This window comes from Triticum urartu, chromosome 7A (genome assembly GCF_056163025.1).
Source record: "Triticum urartu cultivar PI428250 chromosome 7A, HENAU_Tu73, whole genome shotgun sequence".
NCBI lineage: Eukaryota > Viridiplantae > Streptophyta > Magnoliopsida > Poales > Poaceae > Triticum > Triticum urartu.
In genome coordinates this window covers 251962666-251975045 of record NC_141879.1, presented here as the reverse complement: position 1 = coordinate 251975045, position 12380 = coordinate 251962666, and the positions used below count along the sequence as shown (strand labels likewise).

Here is a 12380-nt window from a genome sequence, read left to right as displayed (position 1 = left end):
ATTTCGTGGATAAGCAAATAAGCACTCTGGCAGTAAATGGGTTTGGATTCGTGGACAACAATAATTGATGGATGCATATAAGCAATCTAGCCCTTTCTCTCAAAAAATAGAAATCGGAAACTTGCTATATACACAATTAAGGAACAAACTGCCTCCTTTGTTTCTTTCCAAATTGGGAAGAATGCAATACAACTAGTACTATGTATAGTATAACTGTGCTCTACTTAGCTGAACGATTAACTCCACACAGCGTATGCGTCTCCGCCATGCCGTTGTGCTCCCTATCCTCTCGCCACGCTCTAGCGTCCGGCGGCTTGATGAGCATCCCCTGCGCCAAGCTATCATAGTATGACCCGGCAACCATGCCGCCAAACCACTGCTCGTCGTCGAGCTCCAGCAAGTCACCTGACAACATGGAGAAAAGCGCGCCGCTCGGGAGAATGGACGACTCCTCTGCTGGGCAAGGTACTGGTAGAACAATCTACTGCCACTGGAACACTAAATTGCTGTCAAGATTGATAAATTAAGGTGTTTTTTTGCAGGTTCAATCTCTGATTATTTTCTTGTGGGGAATCCAATCTTCGGTTTACCTTGTAAAAGTACCTCCTTCCGGGCTCCAACCCATTCATGAGGCCATCAAAGATGAAGCCCGAATCCCTTCACCCTACGTTGTCGTTCGCCGGCGCGTCGCACATGTGCTTCTGCTCGTACGTCCTCACCTCCATGCCCACCTCCGTCCAGCCCTTCTCCTCCTCCTTCTCAAGCCCATACCTCACGGCCCTCTTTCCGGCGTACGCGCACATGAACATCACCCGCATCTCGTCGGCCCTATCAGCGAACATGACGTGCACCTGCTCGGGCTGCATGGCCAAGCCCGCGAAAGAGACCTCTCCAGAGTGGAGGACGCGGTGGTGGCCATGGAGGAGTGGGTTACCGTCGTGGTCGATGTGGTGGTAGGAGTACTCTCTGGCAGTACAGCGAAAGAGGCGGAACTGGTACGGCGCCCGCAGGTTGGGGAGCCATGGGAGGGTGAGCTCTCCATGGCTGTTGCACCAGGAGGCGGAGCCATTGAGGAAGATGTAGCCGAGAAAGTCGCGGTCGCTGGAGGTAGGGCCTGGGTTGCCAGGAGGGATCAGCCACAAGCAGCTTGGTCGACGGCTGGAGTGGCCGGCTGAACGAACGGGGGGAGAGCGGGAGGGGCTCTTATTTGCATTTTTAATAAAAGACGATCAGTTCAACGAAAATGACAGAATCAGTACAACCCCTCGAATGCATCAGTTCAAGTAGGGTAACAGAATAATATATATATATATATATGGATCTTTCCCCACCATATAGTGCTTGCCAAAAAGAAAAGGAGTAAAAAGGAAAGGTGAAGATCACCATGACTCTTGTATAAAGGTAGAAGGTAAAAGTAAAAGATAGGCCCTTCGCAGAGGGAAGTAGAGGTTGTCATGCGCTTTTATGGTTGGATGCACAAAATCTTGATCCAAAAGAACATCACTTTATATTGCAGCTTGTGATAGAGAATAGGTCTCTAATATTTGCTCCTTTTCCAGTCCAAAATTCCAGTTGTCGGCATTCTCCCTCTTCATGTAAACCTTATGAAATAAGAGAGAATAGGCATAAGTATTGTGATGTAATGTGTAATAATAGCCCATAATTCTATAAATATCAATATAAAAGCATGATGCAAAATGGACATATCAACTCCCCCAACCTTAGACCTTGCTTGTCCTCAAGCGAAAGCCGATATCGAAAAATATGTCCACATGTTTAGAGATAAAGGTGTCGCTAAAATAAAATATGAACATGAGGGCATCATGATCATCTTTGAAAAGCAACATATAATGCCATATAATTTCTTATGCTAAAGTAACAATTCATACACAAGATAAAGTATGAATCATAAACCTCATTGAAAACTAACAAACTATGATCTCAGTCATTGAAGCAATTGCAATTTATCATAACATTGGAAAGAGTCAATATAAGAGTTTTTCAGCAAGTCCACATACTCAACTATCATTTAATATTTCACAATTGCTAACACTCACGCGATACTTATGGGTACAAAGCTTCAATTGGATACAGAGAAAGATAGGGGCTTATAGTTTTGCCTCCCAACCTTTTACCTCAAGGGTAATGTCAACAATAATACTTTATTAAAACCTACATCCGAGTGGATATATATATCCGGATCTCTCCAACACATAGTGCTTGCCAAAGGAAAAAGTATAAAAAGGAAATGTGATGATCACCATGACTCTTGTATAAGGGTAGAAGATAAAAGTAAAAGATAGGCCCTTCGTAGAGGGAAGCAGAGGTTTTCATGCACTTTTATGGTTGGATGTACAAAATCTTAGTGCAAAAGAACGTCACTTTATATTGCCGCTTGTGATAAAGACCTTAATTATGTAGTCCGTCGCTTTTATTTCTTCCAAATCACAAGTTCGTAAATCTTATTTTCTTCACACTAAAAGAGCATACATATTTAAAGAGAAATTTTTATTGCTTGCACCAATGACAACTTACTTGAAGGATCTTACTCAATCCATAGGTAGGTATAGTGGACTCTCATGGCAAAACTGGTTTTAAGGGATGTTTGAATGCACAAGTAGTATCTCTAATTGGTGCAAAAGATTTGTCTAGCATGGGATGGGAAACAAGAACAACATGTTGGAGGATCCATGACAATATAACTTCTATTCAAATATATGAAAACATAACCCATTATGTTGTCTTTCTTGTCCAACATCAACCTTTTAGCATGTGATATTTTAATGAGTGCTCACAATCACAAAGGATGTCCAAGATAGTGAATTTATACGTGAGACATCTATTTCTTTATTACTTCCTATTAATTGCAACAATGACCAAAACTATGTTTTTCAACTCCCATCAAATTTCACGTGACATACTTCTTATATGTGAAGTCATCACTCTCCATAAGATCATTATATAATCTTTTTAGTTCTTTTATTTCTTTATTCAAGATCATAGCAAGCAAAGCCCTCGACTCAAAACTAATCTTTATTATATAACTCATGGAGTTGATTACATAGATGGATCACAAAGCAAAACTCAAAGACTAGATCATAGTAAAAAAATTATTCTTGTAAACCAAGATATAACCAAAAGGATCAAATTAAGAAAAACGATAAAGGTAAAGATGTGATGGTGATACGATACCGGGACACCTCCCTGAAGCTTGGCACAAGCCAAGGGGAGTGGCCATACCCATGTAGTCAATTTTCCTTCTTCGGATGTGGTGATGATGGAGTTGATGATGATGTGGGTTTATCCTTTTTCCTCAGCTTATGCTTGAGGATGGAATTTTCCTCCCTCAGGTCATCGATCTCCTGTTCCAGTATTAATATATTTTTGCATAATTCTTGCTTGTTGTCCTGCAAAAGATGAAAAGGGATAAACTCAATCTTAGGTTTCTTTGCTTTATTAGGTAGACTTGAATTTTTGAACTCCACGTGCATGTCCCCGGGTTGGGGTAGTGGGACTTCCTCTTCATCTGAGCTTGTCTCTTCCTTTCCCTTTGAATCGTAGTCTTCTTCTTCCTCCGTGGTCCAACAATAATGCTCCACATTTGTCGGCGTTCTAGGAACGGGGTCCCCAGACCTGCCTGCCTGCGGCCCGCAGTGTGGCTGAGCCAGCAGGCCATACGTCCCTTCTTCACCAATAAAGCGCCCAAGTCCATCGCAAGGGGCCAAGCCTTGCGAGGCGGATGACACAAGACCTCCTCTGGAGTGGCCTAGCTAGGCAGGCTCATGAGGAGCGGAGATATCAAGGCGAGGCGAACCTCCCGAGGCTTGATAACCCAAAAGTATAGAGGATCAATTGTAGCCTCTTTCGATAAGTAAGAGTGTCGAACCCAACGAGGAGCTAAAGGTAGAACACATATTCCCTCAAGTTCTATCGACCACCGATACAACTCTACGCACACTTGATGTTCGCTTTACCAGAAACAAGTATGAAACTAGAAGTACTTTGTAGGTGTTTTTGGGTAAGCTTGCAAGAAAGTAAAGAGCACGTAAATAAAAGCTAGGGGCTGTTTAGATAAAGACACAACTAAATTAGTTTTAGTAAAGAGCTTTTGTCAACAAGAAAGTTATTTTTCCGTAGGCAATCGATAACTAGACCGGTAATCATTATTGCAATTTTATTTGAGGGAGAGGCATAAGCTAACATACTTCCTCTACTTGGATCATATTGAAAGGATCGAGAAGAGGTGTCTAGAGGGGGGTGATTAGACACTAAGTGCCTAAAGTTGCAATTTTTAATATTCTTAAGTTTAAGTGGAGTTTAAGCACAAGTTTAACAAACACAATACATATCAAGCAAGCATGCCATGAGTATATGAGCAGCGGAAAGTAAAGCATGCAACTTGCAAGAATGTAAAGAGAAGGGTTTGGAGTATTCAAACGCAATTGGAGACACGGATGTTTTTGTCGTGGTTCTGATAGGTGGTGCTATCGTACATCCACGTTGATGGAGACTTCAACCCATGGAGGGTAACGGTTGCGCGAGTCCATGGAGGGCTCCACCCACGAAGGGTCCACGAAGAAGCAACCTTGTCTATTCCATCACGGCCGTCGCCCACGATGGACTTGCCTCACTAGCGGTAGATCTTCACGAAGTAGGCGATCTCCTTGCCCTTACAAACTCCTTGGTTCAACTCCACAATCTTGTTGGAGGCTCCCAAGTGACACCTAGCCAATCTAGGAGACACCACTCTCCAAGAAGTAACAAATGGTGTGTTGATGATGAACTCCTTGCTCTTGTGCTTCAAATGATAGTCTCCCCAACACTCAACTCTCTCTCACATGATTTGGATTTGGTGGAAAGAAGATTTGAGTAGAAAGCAACTTGGATAAGGCTAGAGATCAAGATTCATAAGGTTGGAATGGAATATCTTGACCTCAACACAAGTGTAGGTGGTTCTCTCTCAGAAAATGTGTATTGGAAGTGTAGGTATGCTCTGATGGCTCTCTCCACGAATGAAGAGTGGGTGGAGGGGTATATATAGCCTCCACACATAATCTAACCGTTATACACAATTTGCCAAACTTGGTGGGACCGAATGGTTAAACTCGGTTGGACCAATTCGGCAAACCTAGTGACCGTTAGGATTTTCGGTGGGACTGAGATGCAACTCGGTAGGACCGATATGGTTAGGGTTAGAGCATAACGTAATCTCGGTGTGACCGATTAAACAAACTCGGTGGGACCGATTTTGGTAATAAGCTAACCAGAGAGTTGGTCAGGTAAACTCGGTGGGACCGATTCGCTCATCTCGGTGAGACCGAAATGTTACAAAAGGGAAACAGAGAGTTTACATTGCAATCTCGGTGGGACCGATCACTCATCTCGGTAAGACCGAAACGTTACAAAGCGAAACAGAGAGATTACAATCCCATCTAGATGAGACCGAGATCCCTATCGGTGAGACCGATTTGCCTAGGGTTTGTGGCAATGGCTATGACATTTGAAACTCGGTGGCGCCGGATAGATAGAATCAGTGGGGCCGAGTTTGACTTTTGGTTTAGGTCATATGTGGATGTGGGAAGGTAGTTGAGGGTTTTGGAGCATATCACTAAGCACTTTGAGCAAGCAAGCCATTAAGCAACACCTCATCCCCTCTTGATAGTATTGGCTTTTCCGATAGACTCAATGTGATCTTGGATCACTAAAATGGAAAATGTAGAGTCTTGATCTTGAAGCTTGAGCCAATCCTTTGTCCTTAGCATCCTGAATGGGTTCCACATCCTCTAGTCCATGCCACTCCATTGTTGAACTTATCTGAAACATACTAGGTAAAAGTGTTAGTCCAACAAGAGATATGTTGACATTAATTACCAAAACCACCCAGGGAGCACTTGTGCTTTCAATCTCCCCCTTTTTGGTAATTGATGACAACATACATCAAAGCTTTAGATAAAAGGTATAGAGAATAGCAAGTAAAGCTTTGGAAAGACATGTAACATGCATAGGCTCCCCCCTACATGTATGCAATCATGTGAATATTGAATATAGGAGCATGTGAATGTGTAAACATGACAGAGTAAGCAATGTGTTACATGTATCTTGGCTATATGCATCAGAGCACATGATGTGAATGTGAGAAATGTACCTTCATGCTCATGAGTCCTTCTTGCAAACAGTATGCACATCAGCAAGAACTTCTCATTCACATGACTGTGATACATATACTTACCTTGTGGTCTTGAGTTGGCTTAGGATGGGATGAACCTGCGCAAACAAGGTTAAATAACACAGATACACCTACTGACCAGAGCAAGCAAGAGAAACCACAAGAGAACCAAGACTGGGATGACATCTAGAGTGAGTACTAAGTACCACATTGGATATAGACATGTCCCCAAAGGTAAAGATATTCAATAAAATCGGAGATTTCCTTCCCTTAGATGTCTTGCTCCCCCTGAATCTGCATGGGATATTGGGAGAAGATAGGGAACAGAAAATCAGAGCAACAAAAAGAAACAACAGAGCTTGAGCTAAAGCAAGCAACCAAACATGTCTTTCCCCTCTTAAAGACATGTCAAATCTCTCCTCTTGAACACCAAGCATCTGGGGTCTTTGATGATATTACTTTCTCCTAGCTGAGAAACTCTCTCCCCCTGAGTATTCTCTCTTTCTCCCCCTATAGGAAGGATTAAGCTTTGATGTGATCTCTCTCTCCCCCTTTGACATCAATTTCCAAAAAGGGCTCTTCTGGACATGTCATACAAATGGGTTGGTCCTCGAGTCACAGAGCAAAGCAGCATGTCTAATATGATGCTGGTAGAGGACAAGAATCATTGAGTGGAGCTGGAGCAAACATAATTCAGGAATAAGTGGCAAGTTGGTTTTCCTTTGATGGAATCGGTGACTTCGAGTTGTGTGCTTCGGTTGCACCGAAAGATTTCGGTTGGGCCGAAGAGAACAAACTGGTGTGACCGAGTTCATCAGAGTGAAACCACTTGTCACCTCAGCTCACTAGACAAGTAAGATCTCACAAGGATATGCAAGGAATTTACTGAAAGATTTGCAATGAATTGGATGCAGAAAATGCAGAACAAAAAGGAAAGAAAAGAAACTAAAAGTTCTAGATGAAGTGAAAGGGGAAACAAATATGCAAATACAAAAGCACGGAGAAACACTAGAGAACTTCATCTAGAAATGGTCGGTGACAAAGTCACCTATGTTAGAGTATATTGACTTAGGAGTCAAGTGAGAGCACTTGATCATAGGTCATACTCATCGTTTAAGCTCAAAATGGGGTTACCATTTTTCGTTTAAGCATCTTGATGTATTCACATCTTGTCGAGTTGCTTTGGCTCATGACTTGGAGTAAAGCTTCTCTAAGATGGAATAACATACCTTGGGTGGTGGTGTTGATCTTGATCATGTAGTTGAACTTGTGTGGGTTGCTCAAGGTTGATGTAGTTCATCAAGAGTTGGGAGCACCACTTGGAGTTTGAGTTCATCTACCTATATGGGTTAGCTTTGCAAGGAAGAGCACTTGTGTATCCAAAATGACAATCATGAGACTCAACATAGAATTTGCCAAAGGATATGTTTGAATGGTTTCGTGCTTCCTTGTCTTCAACCACCATTGTGTAGAGACTTGGTGATGTAGAGATTGCTCAAGATGTGAGTGACTTGCAATCTCATAGATTTAGATTCAACCAAGTACCTACACGGGTTAGATAACATGCAAGGTACAAATATATCCAAGACATGTGAATAGCATCATAAGAGAAATATCGAGGATTAGTCATAGGCTCATGCCCCGCATGTATCAAATGGAGTTCCTACTCCAAGTTTGAAGCATCAATGATGTTCAATTCACCTCTCAACCTGCAAAACACTTTCTCATCAAGTGGTTTAGTGAATATGTCCGCCAATTGCTTATCGGTGCGAACATGCTTAAGGTTAATGTCCCCTTTTGCAACATGATCTCGAATGAAATGATGACGAACTTCAATATGCTTAGTTCGAGAATGTTGCACGGGATTGTGAGCAATCTTAATAGCACTTTCATTGTCACATAGCAATGGAACATGTTTCACATATATCCCATAATCTTTAAGAGTTTGGGTCATCCAAAGTAATTGAGCACAACATGAACCAGCGGCAATGTATTCCGCTTCGGCGGTGGATAAGGATACTGAGTTTTGTTTCTTGGAAGACCAAGACACAAGAGATCTACCAAGGAATTGACAAGTACCCGAAGTGGATTTTCTATCAACCTTGTCTCCGGCATAGTCCGAATCGGAGTAGCCAACAAGATCAAAAGAGGACCTCTTAGGATACCAAATGCCAAAATTTGGTGTATGGATTAGGTATCTCACTATCCTTTTCACAGCCTTAAGATGACACTCTTTAGGAGTAGCTTGATATCGTGCACACATGCACACGCTTAGCATAATATCGGGACGAGAGGCACATATATATAACAATGAACCAATCATAGAGCGATAAACCTTTTGATCAACCAGTTCAGCATCTTTGGTCAAATCAAGATGTCCACTAGTAGGCATGGGTGTAGTCATACCTTTGCATTCTTTCATATTGAACTTCTTGAATAAGTCCTTGGTGTACTTCGTTTGAGAGACAAAGGTACCTTCCTTAGTTTGCTTGATTTGCAAACCGAGAAAGAATTTGAGTTCACTCATCATAGACATCTCAAACTTCTCCAACATTAGCTTTCCAAACTTCTCACTAAAATGAGGGTTAGTTGAACCAAATATGATATCATCAACATAAATTTGTCACACAAATAGTTCTCCATTAACCCTTTTAGTAAAAAGAGTAGAATCAATTTTACCAATTTCAAAGCCTTTTTCAATAATGAACTTGGTCAAGCATTTATACCATGCTCTAGGAGCTTGTTTAAGACCATAAAGGGCTTTGTGAAGTTTGTAAACATGATTAGGTTTCTTAGGATTGACGAAGCCGGGAGGTTGCTTAACATAAACTTCCTCCTCGATTTTGCCATTTAGAAAAGCAATTTTAATGTCCATTTGGTACAAGGTGATATTATGGTGATTAGCATAAGCAAGTAAGATGCGAATGGACTCAAGTCTAGCAACGGGAGCATATGTCTCACCATAGTCCATACCTTCAACTTGTGTGTACCCTTGGGCAACGAGACGTGCTTTGTTGCGAACCACTTGTCCATCTTCATCTTGCTTGTTGAGAAACACCCATTTAGTACCAATGATGTTGTGGTTGTTGTCGGGATTCTCGACCAATGTCCACACTTGATTTCTCTCAAAGTTGTGTAGCTCTTCATGCATAGCGTTTATCCAATCCGGATCCTCCAATGCTTCTTCAACCTTCATAGGTTCAATGCTAGAGATGAATGAGTAATGTTCACAAAAGTTAGCTAAACGAGTTTTAGAGCGAGTGATTCTCCCGGTTTGGATATCATTGTAGATTTGCTCGACGAGATGATCCTTAGCAATTCTTGCTCGAACTCGTGAAAGCTTTTGCTTGGGTCGGGGTGGAACATCCTCTTCATCTTGTGCTTCTTCTTGGCCTTCTTCATTGTTGAAGTTGCCGTTCTCTTGTCGTGGTGGAGAAGGAGGTTGTTGATGTTCATCTTGGTGCGCTTCCTCGTTTTCTTCATCTTGGCATGTCCCACTTGTGGATGCTTCCGTATCAACTCTTGGTTCACCTTGTTGTGAGGTAGAAGCTTGCACTTGGATGGACGAGGTACTCTCCTTCACTTCCGTTGGACGAATCTTGCCAATGGACAAGTCTTGAATTTCCTCCGAAGGGTCTTTGTCTCCTACATCAATTGGCAATTGCTCTACTTGCGAGCCGTTAGATTCATCAAACTTCACATCTACCGTCTCTTCAACCTTTCGGGTGAAATTGTTGTAGACACGGTAAGTGTGAGAGTTTGAGACATAACCAAGTAGGAAACCTTCATGAGATTTAGGAGCAAATTTAGAACGATGATGCTTATCAAGAATGTAGCACTTTGAGCCGAATACTCGAAAGTATCCAACTTGGGGTTTGTTACCGGTGAGGAGCTCGTATGCCATCTTGCCGAGTAGCTTGTGAAGATACAAGCGATTTGTTGCATGACAAGCTGTCTCAACCGCTTCCGCCCAAAAGTGCTTTGGCGTTTTGTACTCATCAAGCATCGTTCTTGCCATCTCAATAAGAGTCCGGTTCTTCCTTTCAACAAATCCATTTTGTTGAGGTGTGTACGTAGACGAGAACTCGTGTGAAATCCCTTCTTCGTCAAGAAAGGTGTCCACATTTGCGTTCTTGAACTCCGTTCCGTTGTCGCTCCGAACCTTCTTGATCTTCACGTCAAACTGATTTTGGGCCTTCCTAGCGAAGTTTTTGAAGATCTTTTGGACCTGTGATTTGTCATCACGAAATAACACCCACGTAAATATTGAAAAATCATCAACTATGACTAGACCAAATGAGTTACCACCGAGACTCTTGTAGGCATTGGGTCCAAAGAGATCCATGTGAAGTAGCTCGAGTGGTCTTCTTATGATCATGATGTTCTTCGCGCGGTGACTTCCTCCAACTTGTTTCCCTACTTGACAAGCACTACAAAGTCTATCCTTGTCAAATATGACATCTTTTATTCCAAGGATATGATCACCTTTAATAAGCTTATCAAGATTTCGCATACCAACATGACCTAGTCTTCTATGCCACAACCAGCCTTTAGAAGATTTGGCAATTAAGCAAGTTTTAGGTTGAGCCTTTTTAGTGAAATCAACAATGGAAAGATATCCTCTACGTATACTGGTAAAGACCATTTTATGATTATCTCTACGAAACACTTGGCAGTCTACTTCAGTAAATAGGACATTGAAACCGAAATCAGCAAGTCTAGATACTGAAAGTAAGTTGTAGCCAAGAGATTCAACGAGCATGACATTTTGGATGGAGCTATCATGTGAGATGGCCACCTTACCAAGGCCAACCACCTTACCATTTGAATTATCACCAAAAGTGACATACTTTCGAGGGCTGTCATTTTTAGCAAGCTCACGGAACATGTCTTTATCTCCGGTCATATGATCAGTACATCCACTATCAAGGACCCATTCCTTTCCTCCAGCCATGTAGCCGTGAAGATTTGCCACAAGACCAAAGTGTCTCATCGCATCATCAAGATCATAGTCACTATCATCATCATCATCATCATCATCATCCTCATCCGAGTATTCATGTTCAACATCATCTTGTGATTGATCAATTCCTAGAGAGGGCAATTCATTAGATAAATGATCATTTCTATAGTTATCTTTATGAATTCTAATAGCTCTGGAAATGATATTGCTAATGATTCCAACATCTCCTTTGGCACTCGTAAGATTAGTAAGCTCAAATAAGTAGTCACCAAATTTGGGATCATTGGAACTCATCTTAATCAAAGCAATATACTTATGGAGGATTTCATCTAGATCTTTCAAGGAGTAATCAGGAAAGAGTTCCTCAAGAAATTTCCATATGGTGTAGGCACACTTGAGAGTAGGCAAACATCTAATCAAGTTTCTAGGAAAGCCTCTAATGATGAGATCAACAGTTCTAAGATTGCGAATCATGCCAATATCTTCATCTAGGGTAGGGTGCAAAGGATCAACATGAGGTGCACAAGGGCTAGTAATGTACTTGTTCAAATGATATTCATTGAAAATCTCAAGCATTTCATTTTTTCCACTCATGAAAATACTCTCCATCAAGAATAGGCACTCTATGTTTAAGACTCCTCAAAGTAGGCACATCCATCTTCCTCCAATGGTGTTTAAACCAAGGCAATGGAGACCAATGCTCTGATACCAATTGAAAGGATCGAGAAGAGGTGTCTAGAGGGGGGTGATTAGACACTAAGTGCCAAAAGTTGCAGTTTTTAAAATTCTTAAGTTTAAGTGGAGTTTAAGAACAAGTTTAACAAACACAATACATATCAAGCAAGCATGCCATGAGTATATGAGCAGCGGAAGGTAAAGCATGCAACTTGCAAGAATGTAAAGAGAAGGGTTTGGAGTATTCAAACGCAATTGGAGACACGGATGTTTTTGTCGTGGTTCCGATAGGTGGTGCTATCGTACATCCACGTTGATGGAGACTTCAACCCACGGAGGGTAACGGTTGCGCGAGTCCACGGAGGGCTCCACCCACGAAGGGTCCACGAAAAAGCAACCTTGTCTATTCCATCACGGCCCTCGCCCACGAAGGACTTGCCTCACTAGTGGTAGATCTTCACGAAGTAGGCGATCTCCTTGCCCTTACAAACTCCTTGGTCCAACTCCACAATCTTGTTGGAGGCTCCCAAGTGACACCTAGCCAATCTAGGAGACACCACTCTCCAAGAAGTAACA

General features: G+C 42.0%; 1 pseudogene; it reads right to left on the bottom strand.

Annotated features, from left to right (window-relative positions):
* Positions 1–220: 220 nt before the first annotated feature.
* On the bottom strand, positions 221–3244 carry LOC147959214 (uncharacterized; annotated as a pseudogene).
* Positions 3245–12380: the final 9136 nt, after the last annotated feature.